Here is a 25,656-nt window from a genome sequence, read left to right as displayed (position 1 = left end):
TGGGGACTCTGAGTACCCCTGGGGCAAACAAGTATGTTTCAGTCGAGTTTGGCAAAAGGTAAAGGAAGTCAAGTCTTGCGAGTCCTTATGCAACGGGATAGAGAAAAATGCATTTTTGAAATCGATCACCCTGAAATATCAAGCTTCCACCGGGATACTGCACAGTATTGTCACCAGATTAGGAACTAAAGGAAACTCTGCATATGCAATCTGGTTATTCAGTCTCATATCTTGTATAAATCTACACGACCCCCCTTTAGATTTCTTGATCGGATACACCGAGGTGTTACACGACGATTCCGATGGCACCAGAATTCCTTGTTTCGTCAGTGCCGAAATAGTCTGAAATATACCTTCATCGTCCTCCCGAGAAATGCGGTACTGTCTTGTTTGAGGTAAAATCTCTCCTGACTTCAGGTTTATTTTAACTTCCCCTATTCCCTTTAATAAAACAACATCATAAGGGCCTATAGTCCAAAGGATGATTGGTACCTTCTCCAAGTCTTCCTGAAAATATGCTGGGCGTTGCCGCATTATTGCCATTCGCTGTGGGAAGAACCTCTTCTCTATCCTTCTCCAGTATGTAATTCTCATAAAGAACACCACTTCATCGTCTGTTTGGTCTTCCCTAAACATGTTGTCATCAGTAATGTCAGTCAATCTGTACCCTTCTTCGACAGCTATTACTGTACTCCATGGTCTACCCTCATCATCTACTCCTTCAAGCATTGCCATTTCCCTTCGTACTATGGCTGCTTCTAATTCTACAGGGATAGTCTGTCCTGCCTCTTCGTCCATAGCTATTTGCAGTTTAAACAAAAACTCGTCAGGTATCCTCACAATTGTTCCAACTAAGCCAGGTAGCCATGTCAATAGAATGCTCACTCCATATAGAAAAACATCTGGATCTCCTGGAACGCCTCGCAGATCCACTTACCCTGTGAATGCCAGTATACATTCTCCCATGTTTAAATAGTGTATTCCTGGTGTGGAACACACTATTCCTTGATCAGTGAATGAAATTGTCATGTTAAGTTTTGTCATTAAATCTCTTCCCAAAATGTTATCTGGTGTCTGTCGTGAATATAACAAAGGAACAGACATGTCACCACACTCTCCTATAGAGACTGATAATTAATTAGTTAAAGGAACTTGACTTGTAGCTCCAGAGATCCCTTGAGCACTCATGGAAATTCCAGACATTGGATATTTTCCCTCTCGTATAAATGAACGAGTAGTCCCAGTGTCTACTAGAAAAAAAAGGTTTACTTCCTATTGTCACATTGACCCTTAGTTCCTCTTGGGGGTCTGGTGTCACAGATAGTACTGAATACATCAAGTCACCGTATGAGCTGTCCTATTGTGGGTACAGGCTCGCCCCGTCCCTGTGAAAGGATTTCCTCCTACCACAGTGACACCTCCTATTCTGGGTGTCAGCACTTGTCCTGTGTTTGCGTACTGCTATGTCTACATACAGGCTTGTTGTGACTGCCCTTGTGGTGGATTCATTTGCACTTACTCTTGCTGCTGTACCTGCTGCACTCAAAGCGCTTGTGTCTGATACAATGTCTGATCTTGGGCAAACCCTTCCCTAGTTTGTGTGCTATATGGTGGAGGATAAAATTGTGTGCTATATGGTGGAGGAAAAATTGTCCTTTCTGTACATTCCCTTGGCTCCCACATATGCGTGCAATGTGCCTGGTCATCCCACAAGTCCAACATATGGGGGTGCCCGTCTGACAAGCCCCCCTTTGTTAAATCCTCCCTGAGCACTCTGATTTGCATTCTGTGCATTCTGAAACCCACCTTGATTATTTTGGAATCTTTCTCTTCCTCTATAGCCCATACCTATGCCTTGTGGCATGAACCCATATCCACCTTGGCTGATCAGGCGCTGATTATTCACCTGTGATGTACCCATTGCCTCCTGTATGCCCAATCCTTCTCCGCTTGTCAATACCGCCCCTTCTATGGCAAATGTTGACAATTTCTTTCACAACTAACTTGGCTTACTCGATTTTTCTAGTCTCATCCATCTTCCTATTTTTCTCTTGTAACAACCAACAGTGATGCACTATCGTCAGCTGTATCTTAGCCCATGGTTTCGCTTCCATTCCCACTTGTTTTGTCATCTGCCTCTGTACTGGCTCAGGCAACCCCTGACATAAAATGTGGTAAAATAATGCCACCAATTTTTCCTACGGCTCGCGAGTTTCAAACTGCTATTTCTCCTGAATGTCCTGAATGTAAGCAATAGGGTCTTCATCTACCTTCAACTTCAACTTGTGTGTCATAATTTCACCCATATCTGATGTATGTACTGTACCCAGAGAGCTCTCCAAACATCTGCTCTACAATTATTAAATGGTGCTTCATCTTGCGCTGTGTTTTCTGCTGTCGCACTTGAATACCTGGCTCTCCTCCATATGTCATCAGCCCTTTCTCCAAGGATAGCTGCCAGGAGACCTTATATGTCCCCTACGGCCATTGTATTTCCTCCTGTCATTTTTTCGAATTCATATATCCATTTCCCGGCACCCGAAGTCAAACTCGGGAGCTTACACCTTAAATTATCCTTATCCATCTGCGGCCATGGAATATACTGTGGTCCTGCTCCCCCTTTTTCCAACAAGGGAAACTGCGTAAACCCCAACCTGCAGTCGGTTCCCATCATTAGTCTATCCATGGCAGGGCCGCTCGTCCGTGTCCACCTCCTTGCCGGTAGTTACCTTAATCTGCTCACTTATGGTGGCAATTCTCCCTTGTCACTATACGATCGTCCTCGGGGATGTTTCTGGATATGGTATTGGAACTGGCGTCCTATCCTTAGGTTGTTCCAGATTCGACCTTCTGTATATAATTTCAGGCTTCCTTCGGGGGTCCACGCGCACCCTCCTCCTGCCTCGAGGATGGACTCTTTCTCCGTCTGATATGTCTTGTCCTCAACTAGTGTGACTAACATCCCCTTCACCTTTGTCAAGGTTCAATCTGCTTAAGGACAATGTTCTAAGTTCATGACTGAACCGATCTTCTTCTTCTTCTTTGCTTCATGATTGAAATGCTAGGGATTGATCCCCCTTGCTTTGACTTCCATAGTTGCTACCTTCCTTTGATTCTTGGTAGACCTTCTCAATCCTTTCCCCGATGCTTCCCGCATCAAAGTTTTCTTCTTCCAATACTACTCTACATCCCCCTGACGTTGCTTCCTTTATCTGAAGGAACTCTTCTGTTCTATCCCATCGTATTGCTGGGCTTGGCCTTACTTGTTCCTTAAGAGCGATACTGGTATCAAGACCATGCTGTCTTCTCCTTCATTCTAGTTCTTCATCTAATTATCTTTGCTTTCTCGCCTCTCTTCTAAATCTTTCTTCCTCTTGCCTTTGTTCTTCTCTCCTTACTCCTTCCCTTCTTTCCTCTTCTTCCCTTTGTCTCTGTATTCTTTTGTCCCTGAACTTTTGCGCTTCCTCCTCTTCTCTCTTCCTTTTTCTACTTTTCTTCTATCACTCTCTGTCTGTTGTCATATTTTCTTTGTTCTTCTGCCCATTCTTCTTTTTGCTCTTGCTTCTCCTGATACATCTGTTCCCGTCGCTCCCTGTTCTTCCTTTTCTGCTCATCTTCTTTCAATCTCTTCTCTTGTTCTTTCTCTTCTTTCTTTCTTGTCCTTATCTTCTATTTGCATAACTTCCTCGCTACTTTTCCCATCGATTTAAAGTAATATCTGTCCTTCCATCCATTCGTTCTGCACGAACGCTATCTCATCAGCTTTATCCTTCTCAACTTTCCATCTCTAAATTTCCCTTTCCATTTCTGTCGATATATTTGACCGCTCACTCTTTTCTTCTTTGTCTTGCATGATCTTACAGGTCTCTTCTTTCTCTCATTCTCCTCTGGGCTATCATCGCTGCTATAAGCGGGAAGTTCATATATTTGGTTACTACACCCCGTCACTGCTTTCAATTCCTTTAAAGGATACAACCCTATTTCTTCCGTATAAGCGTCTTTTACTTCAGGCGAGGTAAGGGGACCTGAGGGCTCAACACCTTCCTCCTTATGCTGACTAAGCATCCACTCCTCAGGTGACGGATCCTCTCTCTCTTCCTGATACATTTCCCAGAGCACTAGAATGGCTAACCTTTTCTCTAATTTCTTCCCAGTGTACGCAGCATGCAGGTATGCGGTCACGTGTTGCAATGCCGCTTTTGACAGCAATCCCCCTTGTGGCCACGGCATGAACATCTTATCTGCCGTGCCTTTCACCCATTCCGCACTATACCGTTTGAGCTTGGGCATGTGCTTTGGCAGTGTCTTGCATAAGTGCATCAAAGGAGTATCTCCCATAAAGTCTCAATTGACAGTCAATACTTACCAGATTTATAAAACAGCCTGTATACCTTTGCGTAAATCACCACTTTTTCAACACCTTTTAAAACAACAAATATGTCTGCGCACCATCAATCGCCGCTTAAGCCTCTAATTTCTCGATTAGCTATCTCTACCTTTGGATTGGTAGCAACCACTTTGCTAGGTAGTCACTATAGCTCCTCAACTTTTCCCAATGACTTCAAAATTTCTATCGCTCTTCGATATTTTTATTCAACAAACAGGAAGCAGACTAGTCGACTTTACACATTAATAAACACTGTGATTACCTTTTTTTCTCTCTCGCCTTTTTAAAAAAAACATTTCTTTATTGATCGGTTCATATCACTCCATCATCGGCCAAGCATAGATATCGTACAACATAACATTGAATAACTGGCGATTACACTGTAAGGTACATACAGAATCAGATAGAACATGTGGGCGAGCCATCTGGCTCAGTTGTCCTGCTCTCCACTCGAAATGGAATTTGCAATAGGGCAGTCATTTTTCCATACTCTCTGTCATCAGACTGGGGCATCATCCCGGGCCATCAGGTATGCTGTAAGGGGATTCCAAATGTTTTTAGGCTGGTGCTGCGGTCCGCAAAGGGTTGCATATTCTCTATGGAGGGTTTGAGATGTCTCCTTAAATGAATCTGTTCGAGGTTATATATTTCACTCTACTCCCATTGGAGTTTCAGACGTCTCCTTCTGAGCTCCCTTGAGCTAGAACTCTAGGAGCTATATTTTCTTCACACAATATTTCCCGTTACTCAAAAATGATCACAACCCCATCCCCTTAAGTTGCCATTACCCTTAGTTTACTCACCATTCGTTTGTTAATCAACTCGAGGCCTTCAGTATCGACTCCTCCTCCAATCGACCACTTCGTATTCCAACCGCAGAGCACCCGTGGAAACCGGGCAGGGATTTGGTGAAAGGGGGATATGCCCACCACCTCGGTTTTTCTTGCAAGTTTATTTCTATCAGCCGCTCTCCACAGGAAAACCTGTGACCTTCCGGCTAATCGCAGAGGATGCCCGATCGTCCGAAACTCTGGAGACAAGCTAGTTTGGTTCTTGAACCATCCGCAGTGCTGCCACATGAGCGTAGAGCCCTTTGTATAATGTGCATGCAATGGATGGGGATGCAGATTAACTACGACACCAAATTATCGAATCAACTCAGGAAGATGGCAAAGTTTTGCTATTTTATTATCAATTGTCTAAAACGGGGAGTTACAACAGGCATCAACTGACGTTTGCTCGAGCACTCGTAAATTTCACATAGAAACACCTTTATATACTAAAAATTCATCATACGTGATGTCACACTATGTGGCAAAAACCTACGAAGGGTTGTGATAGGCTCAAGGGGAACATCGAAGTATACATTCTATAAGGGGTGGGATTGTGATTGGATGTCTACTGTCAGGTGGAAAACTCATGCCTACCTCTAAAACATGTCAAGTACATGGTATATCATTGGCTCTCAAACTATAAGGCCCTTCGTTATATCGCCCTCTAAAATTGGTTGGCACACTCGTGCTATGTCTGAAACATTCGGTACACTTAGCAGCACATGAGCTCGGTGCCAGGAGGTGGACTTGACTTTACTTCCCCACGCAATTAGCCCAACATCTCTCATCACCCATGCCTTCTGCCATGAAGACTGTCTTTGAGCTTGGCCTTGCAAAGTATTCTTGTCTGTGAGAATATACAGGAGTGCGAGCACGCACTATTGCTGTACTAGAACTCCAAGCTGAATTCGAGGTCCATCTTTGGCTCAAGTGACAGGAGGCCACGATTTGGACCATTCTTCAGTATTTAAATGTCTTAAATGAATAAAACTTGGCACGCATGGTGTTCTTTTTTTGCACCTTAACAAGGGATGATTCAGCTTCTCATGTTCACTGCCTTTGAGAGTAGATAACCGGCCTTGGCTGCTTTCACCTTGACATCAGGCCAAACAGCCTTGCCATTCGTATCCACGATCTCAGCTAATTCTTGCTGCAACACAGTTCTCGGCCTTTCTCTCCATGGGTCCAGGCTTACTAAATTCATGACACAGATGGTCAGCTTCTATACAACAGCAGCTTCGCATGAAGTCTATTCACTATGTATAGCCACCTTCTAAGATTACTTAGTCTACTTGCGTTGCTGCATCTGTACAGTTAATCAACGGCTTGCATGTTCTGCAGTGCGTCACACATGTGCAATCTTCTTTTTGCATATGAAAGTTTACTCGATTCTTTACTTTGTCATCAGTTTCTCTAAGGTCCATACATCCTCTTCAGCCAGTCTTCTCAGGGCATCATGTTCGCCTCTTGTGGCGTCACCAGCTCCTCTTTCGCACTTTTTCATATTCCTTCAGGGAATTCCTCCCTCAGATTATCGTCTCTTCGGGCATACATTTTATAGGGTTTTCTCAATGGGTACCTTCTTTTGAATATTTTCTGTGGTATGGTCCCATCTGTTTGTGTCAAGCATGGCACAATCTCAGGCTTCCAACACACAGGAGGTGGGGGGGGTGGTGTTTCCTGCAGAGGCATGTAGCTGCTCCGCTACATAACCACAGAAATAACCCATATAGAGTAAAAAAGGGGGAGAAGGTTGCTCAAGGGATCCCTGAAAAAACATTGTTTCCAGTACCCTGAGCAGTAGCAGTACAAAAAGAAACGGGGAGGGGATCTAAAGGCTTCAGAGAAGCAGCCCTGCCCGTAGTATAGACCCACCAAGAAGAGTCAGAAGAGGTTGCCCCGTTCCTGATCTAGCATTCACCCAGAGAAATGACCCTGTCCTCACAGAGGCCTTTAGTAGGGTGACCACAAAAGAAGCTGGACGCAGCCAGGCCATTCCCTGTTTTATTTTTTTTAAAGGATTACTGTATCTGGGTGATGTAACTACAGAAGGAGGAGAGACTATGTCGAATACAACTAGTTGTTCCCTAAATCCATAGGCAAATTGTTCTAGAGTTAGCACACTCCCATCTGACAGCAGTCCATCAAGGAGTGGGAAAGAACCAAAGTCTGATATCACCCAGGCTCTATTGGTCCGGAGTCTTTGACGATGTTAAGAATGTTGTGCTGACTTGTAAGATCTGTCAGAAAACATCCATCATCAAAGTACCATTTTCGAGGATAGCGATGGACATAGTGTGCCCACTAGAAACCTTTAAACCGGGAAATCGTTTTATCTTAATAATAGTCATGGAGCCTTCTACTCTCTATTCAGAAGCCTTTCCTCTGCATAAAAACCCCAGTTAACAAATATTAAAGCATCTATTATCTTTCTTTTCAAGAGTAAGATTTCAAACAGAGATCCTTACTGACTAGGGCACCACCTTCACGTCTCGTTTGTTGCAAGAGGTAAAAGAGATGCTTAAGATTAAAACCCTAAGAACGTCGGTATACCATACGAAGACCAATGATTTCATAGAAGGTTTCAACCAAATGTTAAAAAGAATAATGCTCAAGTTGGTGGAAACCGACAGGAAAAACTGGTGCAACAATACCCTCTGCATTATTCACAGTCAGGACAACCCCCAAAGCTTCCCTGGGATATTCCCCATTTGAACTAATCTATGGAAGGGAACCCAGAGACATGTTAGACATGCTAAAAGAAACTTGGGAGAAAAGAGAAAAGAGAGGGAGCCATTTTACCAATTTCTCAAACCGCATAGAAGTTAAGATCCCACATGGCAGTGGTGAGAGATATTGTAAAACACCTGAGGCAAGCCCAAGAAAAACAACAGGCTGCCTATGATAGACATACCATACCCCGTACCTTCTCAGTTGGAGAGTCAGTCTTGGTTCTCCTGTCTACTTCGGAAAACAAGATGATTTACAAGTGGTAAAGTCCCTATAAAATCTTGGGAAAAAAGGCCCCTTGAATCATTTTATATCCCAACCTGAAAGATGACAGAAAACACAAGTCTATCATGTCAACATGTTCAAGGGATAGAAAATCGACCTTAGCAAGAATTCCACCATTAGAATGGCCACTCTCCTTACTGACTCTGATATTGAAAACACCTTAATTTCCCCCGATCTGTCACTTTCCCAACAGGCAGTCATTAACGTCCTACTGGCCTAGTTTCCAGAGGTATCCTTTGCAGCTGGGGAGCAGGTGCAAATGGATCTAGGTCACCTGGCCTAAGCCCGGCCCACCTGGTGCCTTCCTGGTTGCTGCTCTTTTTCACCACTTAGCAAGCCCCGCCCACCTGGTGCCTTCCTGCTTGTTGCTCTTTTCTCTACTTAAGGAGCCCTCCAGCCTCTTTTCCTTTGCAGCTGGGGAGCAGCTGCAAGTGGATCTAGGTCACCTGGCCTAAGCACCACCCACCTTCTTAGCCCTGCCTCGTCCTTCCTACGATGTTCCATTGTGCCCCCCACCCTTCTCGCACATAGGTGTTGCCTGTTTTGCTTGATTCTTCTACCCTCCTCCCCCTAGCCCTCTTCATCCTATTTCTGCAGGAGTCTGTCCTGATACATTCCGGTTTCACCATCACCGTTTTGTGGCCAATGCTGGATTTGACTTTTATGGACTTCATTGATTCACGGTGCGTCACCCTTTCTCAACTCTCATGCTGGGCTTCCTTTGCATCTTGTACTCATGGTGGCCCTGAATCATGCTGTTCCTATCTTTATCTTGTATCCTGGCTTGCAACATTATGTGTTACTACTGATTTCTGCATTTGCATTTGCTCTCCCCTCTTGCTTCTCCACTCTTTTAAACTGCTTACTGTCTGTTCTCCCCTCCTCTCCCTTTCTCCCTTTTCCTGTCTCCTCCGCTCCTCCCCTTACTTTCTTCTATGCACTTACTCTATCCGAATTGTCCCTGGACCTAGTATGATAGCAATCTCGTCTATCTCCTCCCCCCTCCACTTACTTGTTTCCCCCCCCTTTCCCCTTCCAGCACTATCTGAAATGTCGTCAGGCCTAGTACCAGAGTCGCTTGTTTTGTTCCTCCCCTCCATTTCTGCACCCCTCTCCCTCACCTTTTGTTTTTCTCCAGCTCTACCAGAAATGTCATCAGGCCTAGTACGCCTGTCTGTTTCCATTTCCTTCCCACTCTCCCCCTCCCTTACTTATCTATGTCTTAGCTGTTGTACTATCTGAAATGTCGTCAAGCCGAGTATGATAGTTAATTTCACATCCTTACTGTTCATGGCCTGTAAGAATGTCATTGTATTTTCCCTTGTTCCCTCCCTTGCCTTGAAGCGCTTCAAACACATTGGGCCTCATTACTAGGTTGGCGATAGCCGTGCCTGTAATACAGACATGGTTGCCGCCAGTATTTTTTTTTCCGGTGCCCAGAAATTGGCAATTAGCGGGTCATTATGGCCTTGCCGAACTGGTATTTGCCCATTCCTGGCCGCCGGGAAAAAAAATCTTCCCCATTCCCATTTCAGCCCCATAGGGCTCAATGGGAATGGAGAAGCCGGATGCACCGGCACCATTATAAACGGCGCGGGTGCATCCGACGTGCTCTGCTCGTAGTTTGCCAGTCCAGGAACTACGGTACCGGCATGCTTACGGCACCGTAGTTGACGGACCGGCAAACCTATAATGAGGCCCATTGTGTATAGGCGCTAAATAAATAAACTATCATATCCTATCATATTTTCACAACAACCAGGCAGGGTTGATAATTCTATCCATTATATTCGAATGTCGGCACGGAAAACCATTAATTTAAAACCCTACCAAATCCCTGAAGCCCGGAAGAAAATAAAGGAAAAGGAGACGGAGAAGATGCTCAAAGCAGATATAGTCAAGCCCTCTGAGAGTCCTTGGTCCTCCCCCATTGTTTTAGTCACAAAACCTGATCAATCCTGGTGTTTCTGCATAAACCTCAGAGAGGTAAATTCAATATCAATATTTGACAACTATCCTATGCCAAGAATTGATGATGTGATTGAAAGGTTGGGCTTGACCAAATATATATCAACCCTAGATGTAACCAGGGGTTACTGGCAGGTCCCCTTGAATACAGCTGACTTAGAAAAAACAGCCTTTTCAAAATCACAAGGCCTGTTCCAATTCAAGGTCTTACCTTTCGGTCTTCATGGAGCCCCAGACACTTTTCAGCAAGTAAAGGACAAAGTGCTAAAACCGTACTCAGCATTTTGTGTGGCATAGCTAGATGATATCATGGTTCGCAGTGATAGATGGCCTGAACACGTTCACCAGCTTTGCGAATTCACCTGTCCCCTGAGGAAAGCTGGCCTAAGAGGCAACCCATGGAAATACCATTGTGCACAATCTGCATTGAAGTACCTCAAATGTTTGGTCGGGAATGGCCTGATTCAACCACAAACAGAAAAAGTGAAGGAATTCCAACAAACACCCGCCCCCAAGACCAAAAGAGACCTTTGTGCCTTCCTGGGGTTAACAGGCTATTATAGAAGGTTTATACCTAACTATTCCACTATAGCCGTTAACCTAACCGACAAATTAAAGAACACCCAATGACTGAAATTACTCTGGGGAAAAGAGGATCAAGTGAGTTTTGATGGATTGAAAAATATACTTTGCAACTAACCCAATCCTTAAGATGCCGGACTTTAATAAAGAATTTCTGTAACAAACAGATGCATCGAAGGTGGGCTTAGATGCCGTTCTCTCACAAGAGCATGATGGCATAGAACACCCTGTGTTATATTCCATCAGGAAGCTTTTTCCAAGCAAACAATCCTATGCTACCATCAAACCTGAAGCCTTGGCTATAAAATGGGCTATCATGCACTTAAGATATTATCTGAATGGGAGAAAAGTTCAGATTACGGACCACACTCTGTTGACCTGGATGAGCTTAGAAAAGGACACCAATGCCAAAGTAATGAGTTGGTTCTTGGACTTGTAACCTTTTTGTTTTACTATCGCACATTGGGTCAAGCACAGGGAAATGTCCACTTTTTAAGCCTGTTTCCTCTCAATCAAGAAGGGGAAGCCACGGAAAGGTATGTGATGAATTGAGGCAATTCTCTATTCTCCCCAAGAGGGAGCCTCCCCCTTTCAGGCTATGGAGGTGAGCCGCTTCGCAAGGCCCTCCCTAGGAGTCTGGGTAAGTGAGACCTCCCTGAGAGAGACTCCACCTTAGGGAACAAGCCATTCCCCATGATGGCATACATGTGACTATCTGATATACAAAACAGCATATCCCAAAACGTGGCGTAAGAGAAAGCTAACTTATGCCATTATAAGACAGAAAGAGAATCTGTCTCTATAAAGAAAAACCTCCAATTAGCTGCAACAAGGAGGTTGAAGGAGTACACACTGAATCAAGGCGAGCGAAAGGAACGCATACACAGACAGGGGAGGCCCCGTGGAAGCGTAACACCTGATGGAGTTAGAGCTGAAGAGAGCTGCGGGGCCCGCAATGCTCAGAACTGCTCTGAACATGAGAAACAAACGCTGAAATCACGGCGGGTGCAGGCAGTGAGATACTGATAAAGCGGGAGAAGCAAACCCGGTGGTGGTGTGACCACGAAGACTCCACGGTGGGCAGGCTGCCTGTTCAACGACGCTGATACCACCCCGCTGAACAATCAGCAAATGGTTTCTTTACTAGGAGAGATAGTGAGACGCCACGAGAGAGAGAGGGAAAGAGAGAGAGAAAGAGAGAGAGAGAGAGAGAGAGAGAGAGATAGAGAGCGATAGCTGCCAGAAGAGGACGTCGGCGAAAGCGAACCGAAAAAGAAAAGGAACAAAAGAAAAGGTCCCAAGCAACCACAGACAACAGAGATCTTCCCTTGTAATATTAGAGGTAACGGGGAGAACAGTAGAACCGGGAGGCCATCGGTCACTCATTACACAAGAAAAAAAACTCATCCCAGTACAAATGACAAAACCTTGAAAACAAAGTTGATGAACCTGAACTGTTGTACTGTGAGATAGGAAATCCAAAATAACCCAGAGAGTGAGAACATTAAAACTTGGGTAGCCCTACCCTGGGAAGAAGGGAAAATACCCTGTTGTTCAAGAAGCACATAGTGCTTAAACGATATTCAAGACATGCCACTCTAGAAAAGGCTGAACTGTATTTACCCAAAAAAGCAAATGGCACATGGGAAAATGTACTTTACGAAATGACTCAGGGCTTTAAAACCTGGACCAAAGGATACGACATAGACCAAGAAGGAAAATATGGAAAGCAAACCCTAAAGAGGAGGGAAAAGTCAAACTCCTTGTGAGAGAGTTACAAGAATTGACACAGAAGGTGACCAGAGACTACCTAAGAATTGAATATTCACTGGAGGTCTAAAGTAAAAGAAGATAAGTGCAAGAAGCAACTATCAGGAGAAGGGAGGTATTCTCCTGAGCCTAGTTTGTTAGAATAGTGATAGGATCAGTTAGAATTTCTTTTGGACAGTAGACGTATTCATTTGGACATTTCCTGATGACTGACGAGCACCTTAGTAATTTACATAAATAGGGAACACCCTCATACCGATAGAGAAAGATAGACCTTATCCTTATTATTTAATAAACATTTTGGGGAAATGTCATCACTGTGTCTGCGTCCTTCTTCTGACCCACCACAACATGTTAGCAATATTTGTTGGTAACATTGCTTATGAGCCCAAAGATATTTAACATTGTCTCATTTGGAGTTCACTGCAACACTATCCTCTACTGTTTTCCTTTACCTTTCTCTCTGTCTATGTTGCGCGATTACGTCAAATTCCTTTAGGATCGGAGCACATACAATGTATGAACCATCACCTCATGTTACCCATTCAGATGGCTACTGAGCATATTTAGAAAAAAGTGGAATGTGAAATAGCTTGCAAATATCTTCCCTCCATTGTTTAAAAAACAGACCCTGATATGATATATGATATATATATATATATATGTATGATATGAAATGATTATATGATATGATTGGTTATTTATAACGCACTTAATACCCAGAGGTTTCTAAGTGCGGACCAGGGGATCGAACCTGTGTTTCTCCGTGTCGTCTTGCTTCCAAGGCTAGAACGTTGCCCCTGAGCTATCCTCCCTGATGTCTCATCCAACAAATTGCTACCTGTCTTTTCGCTAATATTAATATTAACATAAATTGTGCCAGTCATTTCATATTAACATTCATAGCTGGAATGTAATATTCCATTAATTCGAGAAATCCCTTCATGCCAATAATTTGCAATAGTTGGGCAATCCCATAACATATGTCAAATTCCATCCGGTCCAACCCCACTTTGTGGGCAATTCTGCCTTAATTCATCATTTATAGCATGTAGCTTCACCGGGGTCATATATACCCTGTGCAGGATAAAGAATTGTATAAATTGAAACTTTGTGTTTCTTAATACTTTTTGACCTGTTCCCACACTTTGAGCCATTCCTCTTCTGAAATCCCATTTTTCCTTAATCACTAGGGCCTTCTGAGGGTGTTCTACTTGTATATCCTTCCACTAACATCTCCTTGTGGCAATAATGTCTGCATCACCTGGCTAGTGCTTGGCTCCTCTGGAATACTTTCCTACATGACGGCCAATTTGACCACTTTTGCATAAATCAGGAAGTGTCCTTTGGAAATCCCATACACATTGCTCCATTGTTTGAAGGACATCAATTTTCAATCCTCCAAATGAGTTCCCCAATGTCATTCCTTGTCGATATTTCGGGATGCCGCCTAGCAACCCAGTCTGCATTTCCCCTCAAAAATGTGCAAAAATTACCTGGTGTCTCTAAGATTATCAGCATATTCTCCAACGGGTTGCACACATATAGTGATAACTCGTCCGCACATATGGAGACATTGGGCCTCATTATATGTTTGGTGGTATCCTGCCAACAAATCCGGCGGGATATCACTAAACGATAATACCGTTCCCACCACTTGGGGAATTACCGGCAGATTACAAGAGGCGGAAAGGGTGGGAATTCCCCATTCCATGGAGTCCCATAGTACTCCATGGAAGAATTGCTGGTATTACCCAGCACCAGCGCCAGTACCTTTGCCGGTAAAACCAGCATTTTTTGGTGGTGGGGTGACGAAATTACCGGCAACTTTGAGCTACAGGTAAATCCGACCACCCCACCACCAAACACAGAGTATGCCAGTCCAGAAACATGCCGGTAAACAAAATTACTGGCACGTTAATTCCAGTCCGGAATACTCCTAATGAGGCCCATTGTAGCGGACATCCTTGTCTCATCCCTCTTCCCAATGTCCACTGTGCCACAGACCCTCTTGAGTAACCCAACGGCAGGTTTAAACATCATTGGAACAACTGATTTGAGCATCTACACAAAAACTTGCTTTTGCATATGCTGACTCGACCCAGCGGAAGCCATTGTCTCGCTGTCCACTCGATCACTGTCCGTACCATTGGAAGACAAAGGGGGTCATTCTGAGTTGGGTGGTAAGGGATACCGGGCACCGGTAAGGAGACCGGTGCTGGCAGTCCCTTACCGCCCAATTCCGAGGTCCCTTAGCGGGAACCATAAAGGACGTGTGGTCTGACCACAGTCCTTTACGGGTCCCGCTAAGAGACCAGGGCGCTAATAACGGGCCTACTATTCGCGGGCCCGTTATTAGCGCCTTGCCATTCCCATTGAGCCCATTCCCATTGGCTACCTCCAAACTCGGAATGAGTTTGAAGTCTTGCCATCTTGAAAGTTAATTCAACCCTTTTTCTTCGGAGCCTATACTATCAAACCAAATAGACGCCCACTGCCAGTTCGATCACATCGGCTCGAAACATCTAAATCTTGGCTTGGCCACAGTTAAAGCACCAATAAGCCCAGCTCAATCCCTCCTGAAGATGTAGCTTGCTTCTGCCCACCTGACAAAAAGAGGCGAAAGAGTTATACCTTTCAGGCTGTGCTTGTTTCATCTTTATTAAAGGGATGCCTGCTGTTTTAGTGGTAGTGTGAGACCGAATAAGCAGTTTAACCACTACTCACCCTGTACTCCCTGTACTCGCCCTGATTGCGTACACAGCATGAGTTATTTCGACACACTCCCGTTATCGTGAAAACCTTTGCATCTCTCTGCATTCTTTTGGCTAAGCAGAGTGTTGTCTTCTCCTGAAGTGATGCACACAGCACTTTGACACATCACATGAATTAACTAGTGACAGGCAAACAGCATACCCCACCTGTCACCTTGTGCCTTCTCCATTAATGCGCTACATGGTTTGGTAGTTTACATGGCAGAGACCATTAGCTAATTTCATTCCGCCTTAACTTCAAAGAGCTAATATTTCTCTAGTCTTTGTGGTTCTGTGTTTCAGCAGTCAATTAGTTACATAAAGTAGTTGCCCCAGTGCCTGATTTTGATTGGACGCTTGTTTTGCGTGTGGGGAGGGGCCTCGGCCAGGGCTGCATATCGTCTGTGCTCTAGGTCATCTTCAACAGCACCATGACAGTCCTGCCACAGTCACGCAAGATTACCCCTAGTGTTACAAGATCATGCAAGAGTCAGAGGAGCATTTAATAAACCCCTTCTAGAATGGCCTCTGAGAGAGAAGCAGCTTAGAGCAGCAGCTCCTGATCCCACCCTGGCAACCTTTTGAAAGCCTTTTGTAGCCTGTTAATATTTGTGATTATGTCTGGAAAGAAGAAAAATGAGCTTGTGGACAACCCTCTTTCAAAGAAACCAAAACAGGTTGCTGAGGATCCCGATGAAGACACTCCGAGCAGCGCAGTCATTTTTAAATTGCTTAAGCAGGTGGCCAGTGATATGTTTGAGGTTAAAAAACCTTAAATGATCTGCCTGGAGCAGTTAATGGCTTGGAAACCCGCATGAAGGATGGAAAGAAGAAAAATGAGCTTGTGGACAACCCTCTTTCAAAGAAGCCAAAACAGGTGGCTGAGGATCCCGATGAAGACACTCCGAGCAGCGCAGACATTTTTAAATTGCTTAAGCAAGTGGCCAGTGATATGCTTGAGGTTAAAAAAAAACTTAAATGATCTGTCTGGAGCAGTTAATGGCTTGGAAACCCACATGAAGGATGTTGAAGGCAGAACTGCGGGTTTGGAAAGGGAAGCCTCTGGAAGTTACACAGCCTACCAGGAACTGCAAGAGGGAGTATCAAGGCTCCAACTGGCAAACATGAATCTGGAAATTCAAGCCAGAACAACAACCTGTGCCTGATTGGCATTAAGGAATAGTCAGAACCAACTTTACTGACTTTGGTTGTTAATATCTTCCAGAGGAGTTTGCCCGGATGTAATGTGCAGCTCAAGGACTTGGATCTGGTTTTCAGAGCTGGGAAAATGGAAACTGGCAAACCTAGGCAAATTATTGTGAAATTTGTGAAGTCCAACATGAAAGAAGACATTCTGCGAATTACAAGGAGACAGGCTTCTTTTTTCTGGGAAGGAACCTCCTTTAGCATCTACCCTGATTTCCCAAAGGAGGTAGTCCTTAAGAGAAAGGCATTTTGGGAAGCAAAGCGTTTAGCTAAAGAACGGGGACTGAAAGTTTCCTTGTTGAAACCTGCAATTTTAAAACTTTTTCTGCCGGATGGTGTAAAACTAACAGAGGTTCCTGAACAAGCTTGTGCCTGGATTAAAGATTGCCCTTGCTTGTCTGCACAGCCATCATAACTTCAACCCTTTTATTTTTTCAACCCTTGAATATGCACATTTTAATGTTAGTGTTTGATGTTTAATGCTTCCGTTTTGTCTTTGCCCTTTTTTTTTTACTATTGTTGTCATATTAGCTTTAATGGCTTTCATTTCGTTTTCTTGATGTTGATATTTAAAAGGATTACAATCAGTTAGTGTGCGCAAGTTTGTTTTTGTTCGGTTGCAAGAGAGGAGTAATTTGAGTAAAGGACCCTACTAAACGTAATGAGTCCGTACGCTAGGCAGGAAGTGTACGGTGCTTAATAGAAGCAGTACCGTGCCGCGCTGGTAGGCTCCGGATGAATGCTGGTGATGTTCAAATTATTGCGAGGTGAGTTTTAGACGGAGCGTGTTCACCTATATGTTTCTATGTTGTCGGAATTATAATTGTATATGGCTGTTAGTGTCGGCCAGGGCTCTTTGATTTTGATTGCACGGGCTGGTTGGAGTGGCATGTCTGTACTAATTGCTTTAGTTTAACCTTGCACCGAATATTATGCGTTGTGATTATTCCCAACATTTGCTGCTTTCTGTTAATCACGGATCAATCCATACTTATTATCCCCATCTTTTTGAGATGTCTTTGTACGGTGTAACGTTTGATGGGATATAGAGGGATTTCTAGTGTGACTGAACCAGGAAATGGAAAACCTACATCATAGATCATGGTTCCGAGCAGTGGTTCTTTATTCATGAAATTGTTTGAAGCAGTTTCCTATAACAACAGATTCTATATTGCCTAGTGTGCTGACACATGTTTGCTGGATTGCAGTTCTGGACGTTAGCAAGCATTATGTATGTCTTAAGAATGGGGTGGATGTGCATTGGTGAGTGGACTATTGTACGTGCGGGTATTCAGTGTTGCATGTTACTCAGGACATTGGTCTTATATGGTCTTTTCATATAGATGGGGGCCGTGGCTATTGCTGATATGTGCAATTATTGTTGTAACCCTGATCCACCGCATCTCCGTGTGTAAACGGCGCACTTTCAAGGGTAGTGGGAGCTCTTTTTCTACTTGGTATGGAGTGCTCTGATGGTATTAGATATCGATATGGTCCTTTGCAAAATAATGACACTTTGAGAGCATCTTAACGGCCAGACGGTGTGGGATGTTTTTATCCATGCATCCAAGCCCTACCTCAAAACTGTGCAGTACTGACATGGAAAACATCATGATGGCCAGAGATTCCCAGAAAATGCCCAGGGAAGTGCATGAAGAATAGGCTGCCACCCATTTTGCCGATGTTATGGGCACAGAAGGGCACTGCCTAAAACCACCATTGGACTACCCACACAGTAGTCTGAAACCATTGGGAATGGCAATGCTGATTGCCAAAAGCAACCTAGAATTGTGGTGAATTCATTTTCTTAAATCCCAAAAATGGGTGCATTACCAGTACTCACCACTATCAGAAAGCCGGCGTTTTAAAACAACACCAGACTTTTTTCTCTTTTTGTGTAAAACTGAATAAATGAACCCAAAGCAGGCCAAAGAAAGACTTACTGAGAGGTGGATACAATGTAAAGTTATATTCTGAAGTGACTTGAAGGTTTATAACAAGACTGGCTGAGCTGTGGATTTCAGCAGTTTATGTAAATTTGGACAGAAAGACACTAAAAATCTAAATGTTTAAAAGAAATGAGTGACCTACTTTTGAGTGTCACATAGGTTGCAATTGTTTAAATGTCATAGTTTTAAACATAGAATCAGCATTCTAGCTGCATATGTAAAATGGTTAGTTTTATTTGAATGCAGAAAACTGGGTAACTAAAAGTGACATTAGCTGGGGGCTGGCTTAAGGAACTGAATTCTGCCTACCAGCTACCCCCGACAGGAGTTGAGACTTGCACAACAGCTGTGTTCCCAGGCCTACCTGCCTTTTGCTGCTCCCACCAAAAGGGATATGACACTTCTCTGATTGAATTATTTGGGCTCTGCAGGAAATTGAACAAAGCCCTGTCCTGACTCAGGCAAATGTTTTATTATGGGGGCCGTAAAAGTGGCTTCCTCCTGGAAGGAAAGGGGAGGAGCACTGCCTGTGAGAGCAAGCTGGCTTGGCAGAACTGGAAAAACCAGAAATTCAACCTTGTGCTGGGGGGAAACCACACCCCTGTAGCCAGAATATGGTTTTAGAAAAAGATGAATAACTCATAGTACGGACTTGTCATAATTATTTAAATGATACCATAATTCTTGTGATTTTTCTGCCCACATTTTAAGAGGTTTTTAGAACCGGTGGCATGATCTGGGGGCAAACTAGCAGTTAAGAGGGTATTACTTAAAATGTATGCATGTTAAAAATCTGACACTTCATCAAGTAATGTCCATACTCCTTGCGCACATGTGTATAAATTTGGGGTAATGTCCGATATTACGAAACCAGTTAAAAAGGGCAAATGTTGCCATTTCTGAATGCAAGCTCCCAGGAAGAGCAGATTTGGACAGGGTATACCTCCTGTGATATGTGATGGGTGCATGTAATTGTAAACAAATGTGTACCTGTGCAAATATGTCTTTTGGGTCAAAATATAGATTGTGTGCAATTTGACAGGGGTGGGTTCTCTGTATCATAAACAGACCTCATCATGATGACACTTCATTTCATTCTCCCAATCAAGGGGAAGAGGAGGAAGTGGCCAATGACAAGTGGAGAGGGGTAGGGCCTAGGAAGCTAGCCTGTCCACCCATTTTCAAAACACATAAAAGCAGACAGTCAGGACAGATAGGGACCTTCAAATCCATTTGCTGCTGGACGCTCTGCCGGGAAAATCCATACTTTACCTCCATCAACCTTCAGAGAGCCAACATAGAGACTTCAATCTATCCACCTTCAGAGACCAAGACTTTACTTCAGAATTTGTAGCAGAGAGGTCAACTACAAGCTAAATCCCTCTTTAGCAGGCCTCAAATCATTGCCACTATCACAGCCAGGCGAGCTGTTTGAATTCTTTGCAAGAACCCTTGCCATTTGCCAGAGAGCAGTGTTGTATCCAGAGAGAGACCAGCTGAACCGGAGACCGCTGTATCCGGACCCACAGACCTGATCAGAACCAGAGACCCAGACCAGCAGAGTAGAGCTGACCCAGACGCTGTGCGCAGAGACCGTCCGTGGCGAGTGAAGAAAACCTGACCAGATCCGTGGCGAGGCCCATTCTATTTCTAAATATATTGTGAGTACCTAGCAGAACTGTGCAGAACCAATCTCTTAGTTAAAATAATATAATTCAATCTATTTTAATCTAACCAGAACTGCCTCCTAACTGTCACCTGTCATTTTGTAAAGCTGTCACCTGTCATTTCTAGTTGCTAGCTGTCACTTGTCACTTTGAACTTTAAAATTTCAAATCTGAAAAACGACCTTTACCATATCGCTCATATCTCCATGACCGTTTGTCTTAGAGACTTGCAGTAACTTTCCTCTGAAAGCTGGGAATCTTGGCTTTTCAACAGACCTAGAACCGCATTCCTATTCCATACACTTTTGCCGCAATCGCAAAAAACGCACTCGCGAATTTGCCGCGATTTGCAAATTTCTCCACGTGTGAAAACAGCAGTTTCCTTGCTAAAAATTCGTTTGCCTCTCAAGAACCATCCCTGAATCATTGCTAGAGTGAGCCTGGACTAATATTAACTAGATAACTGGATATAAAAGCATTTTAGCATATTTTTCACTTCATTGCCAGCACATATAAAAGCACATTTTCCAATATAGTGCTATCACATATAAAAGCATTTTGGGCCTGTGTTTCAAACTTCTGTAGTCTAAGCTTGCTGGGGTGAACTGAATTACATTTGATTGCATTTCTGAGAACTGTGTGCTTTCCTTCCATTTCCTTGCATTGCATAAAAGGGGGGGTGAATTGTCCAAGAAAGTGATTACATTGTCTTTTGCTGAAATCCTATCAAGTTATTTTCTGTACTGCATTTCATTCCACATTGCATCCATTTGAAACCATCAAAGTATTGTTGCTATCTTATCCATCCTATAACCACTCATCATTGATTATAAAGAAGTGTGCTAGTGCCAGACTATCCATTATTGATTACTGCTCAGATTAAGTGTGATATTCAATTATTAATTTATTATAAAGCGTGATATATATATCTATTGTTTAAATTATCAAATAAACCTTTTAAACTTGCAAAACAGAACTACTTCTTGGCTCAGTTGGGTCAGGGGGATTCCAAGAGAGGGGTGTTATATAGGGGTAGTCATCCAGAACGCATGAACTGGACATAAAGATATATCAATAAGGGTTTCCATTCAGTATCCCAGACTAGGCATTGACTTAGCTGTAGTGTTGAATTGAATCCTCTTACAATGGTGCTCATTCTTCCCATGTATGTTTATATGGCGATTTCCACCCTGCTGCCTGTTACAGTTGACAAGCCTTGGGGATTGTGGGGGTACTAGGTCCGGAAAAGATCTGGGGTTTCACTACTGTCAGGTTTATTGGGATTCTGGGCTAGTTGTATCAATTTATGCATGCTCCCACTTGTGTGCTTTGTGGAGGGGTTTATGTCGGGCCATGGAAAATAGGGCTGTTTCAGTTGGATTCTTCTCACGGATCAGTTCGTTATGACTGTGGTCTCTTGTGGGGGCCAAAGATAGTGCTGGTACAATTTGCCTGAAATGGCTGTTATCCAGTGTGTGCTCGGCTGAATCCGTGAATATTGCTGCTGGATCTCTCGTGCGGTTAAAGGGGCAGTGGTGTCTTTTGATGAGTGTGGAATGTGGCAGGTAGTGCGTGCTCCGGGTCTTTGGTATGCTTGCTCGGGGGAACGGATAATTGCCTGTGGTCTAACAATGGTCTCTATGCCTTCGCCTTGTAGGTTGGTGCGATGCCTGGCATGAAATAGCTTGATACTGTATCTTTGATAATAGATGGCTGATGCTTGGTCAGTGGCCTCGAATGTTAGTTGGCGAGCCTTTTTCGATATACTGTGAGACTTAGTAGGATCCATGGTGCAGATTCCTTGTTGATGGAGGGGGTTGCTCTGCTATGCTATGCTATGCACCCAAATAGTGCATTTCCTTTTTTGGCATTAGGGCCAGCTTATTGAATTGCATATTTGTTGTGATTGCATCGACTATGGGTTGCGTTTTGGGCTATGTAGGGTAGGCTTTGGGATTGATAATCTGGGTTCCGTGTACGGGTTGTCCGTGTGATATGTTGAACTTATAGAGTTGCACCGTAAGGTTAGGCGCTGAGAGTAAATTTAGGGTGGGGAAGGGAGACTGTGGATTGGTGTTTATTGATAGTTTTGTGTTTTTTGTGACATTGTACTTTTGGTTGCCTTGCGGCTGTATCTGTGCAGTGTGCCATCTACTTGTTACCGTTGCCAGTATATCTCAGTGGTCTAGCGCCCTTTTGGGGCATGTGCTTGCTATTCTATTTTTCCTTTCTTTACTTTTTCTTATTCTCTCTCCTTGTCCTGTTCTCTGACAGGGATTACATATGTTATACCATGTTTAAGACCATGAACTGTACACAGTGGGCACAAAAATTGTGGATCATCTGAACATCTTCTCATGGAATGTTAATGGACTCAACAATGTGGTGAAGAGGGCTCAAATTCTATCACATCTACGTTCTAATTCCTGTGACATTTCATTCCTGCAGGAAACACATTTGGAAGATTCTGAGGCAGAAACGTTGAAAAGAGGGTGGGTAGGGGACACTTACTTTTCTACTCATTGGAGTAAGAAAAGAGGTGTGTCAATAGTTATTAAAAAGAATCTGCCAATGTCAGTCCTTAAGAGCAAAGGAGATAAAGAAGGAAGAATTTTTTGTGTGTTGGTGAGGATACAAGGTGTGGACATTCTCCTGTGTAACATATATGCGCCAAATTTAGATGACCCGATCTTTTTCATGAAGTGGTACAACTGCTTCTGAGTTTTAACATGGATTCCATTATAGTTGGAGGTGATTTCAATCAGGTCATGGATGCGGCCTTGGATCGATCAAATGGGGATTGCTTCAGGACTCTGAATAAATGTAAACGATCCATGGAGAATTTAATTAGGGAATTTGGTCTGGCTGACGTTTGGAGGCTGGAACACCCATCGGACAGGGACTACAGCTTTCACTCGCATTGTCATGATACTTATTCAAGGATTGACTTTTTCTTGACCTCTGGACGGATTACCTCTAGTTGCTATGATTCGGCTATTGGTCTCATTGCCCTATCTGATCACGCGCCTGTTTCATTGAAATTGTCTTTGCAGTACTCTTTGGTTAAGTCACCGAGATGGAGAATTAACTCTTATATACTGAAGAGTGACCGGGTCAGGCAGGAAGTAGCAGAGGAAATTGACGGCTTCGTCCAGATTAATAGAACTGCCGATGTCCAAACATCAACAGTCTGGGAGGCGTTGAAATGCTTTGTCCGGGGAGTGCTGATCTCCAAAACTGAGAAAGAGAGGAAATTGAGGGCGAAAGAAATTCAGAGACTCTCTTCCGAAGCTAAACGCCTAAATGTTTTGTTTGCAACAAGCAAAGAGGAAGTAACAAACTCTGAATTGAGAAGGGCCAAGTATGAACTTAACAAACTAATTTCCAGCCAGGTCGATTATGCCCTGTTCAGGCAAAGGATTAATTATTTTGAGAATGGTGAGAAAGCTGGGAAATTGTTGGCACATAGGTTGAAGGTGGCGGAAAGCGATCGCTATATTGCTGCAATCAGAAATTTGGACAACACATTGGAAACTCAGCAGAGAGATATCAACAATATCCTTCGCGGTTTCTATGAAAAACTTTATGACTCTGAAATAGACTGTGGAAGAGTTAACATTGAGAATTTCCTTGACTCACATGATTCCTCACGCCTGACATCTGATGAGGCAGCGGCCCTTGAGGGAAGAGTGGATGTCGAAGATATAAAATACGCAATTTCAAAGTTGCCTGTGGGTAAGTCTCCTGGCTTAGATGGACTGCCTAATGAATTTTACAAGGCCCTACCTGATTCTGCACTGTATCTCTTGTGTGACGTTTTTTATGCTGCTTTTGAGTCCGGTTCTCTACCAAGCACAATGAGACATGCATTGATTACAGTACTTAAAAAGAAAGACAGGTCTACTACCAGATGTGGAAACTACCGCCCAATCAGTTTAATCAACTGTGACTGCAAAATATTGGCTAAAATCCTGTTTGGACGACTGGAAAAGGTTATCTCACTTCTGGTGCATGACAATCAAGTAGGTTTTGTCTCTGGCAGAGCGGTAGCGGACAACATGAGACGCTTGCTGATGACCATTGAGAAGGGTCGCACCCAACCTGTTGCCACTGCGGTGATGGCTATTGATGCTGAAAAGGAATTTGATCGAGTGGAGTGGGATTTTTTGTTTGCATGCCTTGGGAAGATGAACTGTGGGCAAGATTTCCAAAGCTGGGTCAAGTTATTATATAGCAATCCTTCTGCGAGTGTGTTGACGAATGGACTTATTTCTGATGCTTTCAGCCTTCATCGAGGTACGAGACAGGGCTGCCCGCTCTTGCCTCTCCTGGTCATCTTGTCTATTGAACCACTTGCGGTGTGCTTAAGAATGGATGCAAATCTTCAGCCCATTATTGGGAATGGCAGGGACAACTTGCTTTGGCTTTACGCGGATGATTTGTTGGTCGCCCTTCAGGACCCTGCTGTCGTTATTTCACACCTGATGCAAGATGTTCACTGTTTCTCCATGTTTTCGGGCTACAGGTTAACTGGAGCAAATCTGAAATCCTACCGATCAATAATCTATGTCTACGGCACACTTGTGCTCAGTTTCAATTTAGGTGGTGTGTAGACAAAATTAAATATCTTGGCATCTGGATTGGAGCGGATATAGTGAAGCTACCTGGCATGAATTTTGCATGGCTCCTCCCGAAATTCAAAACAGATTTGGGGAGGTGAGGTCTCTTGAAGTTGTCAACCTGGGGCAGGATTAACTGTATTAAAATGAATTTAACGCCTCGGATAAATTACATCCTGAGTATGCTTCCCATTAGGATTCCAAAGAATGTCTTCAAGGAGATTGATAGACTTTTGCAAAACTTTATTTGGAATGGGAAACCTCCAAGACTTGCAATTTGGAAACTTCAGCTCCCATTGAAATTGGGTGGTATGAATCTGCACAACTTCCCGGATTACCACTTATCATTCTCCACTCGCCATTTGTGCAAGGTTGCTGGCTCTGGTGATGAACATTCCGATCTAGTGTCTTGGGAGTGTGGTGCAGTATCCCAACTGGATCCTAAAGCCCTGTTGTCTTCTAAAAGATGTAAGTCCAAAATGGCCAGTGCACTCACTTCTTTTTTGCAGGACTGCTGGTGCACTCTCTCGAGTAGACTGGGTACTGATCCTTATTTGCATCCAGATGCGTCCATTTGGAATAACCCGGTATTGAAGTTCCAAGGTAAATCCCTCTTTTCGATTGAATGGTTTGTGGCTGGTGTAAAATATTTTAAAGATTTATTTGAAGATGGCAATTGGATTTCGTATGCCCGTCTTGCACAATGACATGACATGGCGAACTGTTCGTTTGCCGAATTCAGGAAACTGAAGCTGATAATTTCAGCTTGTGTTGAGTTGCCACAATTGACAGTTCAAAGTGCTGCCTGGGCAGCCGTGGAAATATGCTCGAGTGCAGCACACCCTGCTTCTACCATGTATGGTTTCCTAAAGGCTACAAGAAAAGGGGATCCTCGGCTGCCTACCAT

This window comes from Ambystoma mexicanum, chromosome 5q (genome assembly GCF_040938575.1).
Source record: "Ambystoma mexicanum isolate Mex_15411 chromosome 5q, UKY_AmexF1_1, whole genome shotgun sequence".
Lineage (NCBI taxonomy): Eukaryota > Metazoa > Chordata > Amphibia > Caudata > Ambystomatidae > Ambystoma > Ambystoma mexicanum.
Note: the sequence above shows the minus strand (reverse complement) of the source record.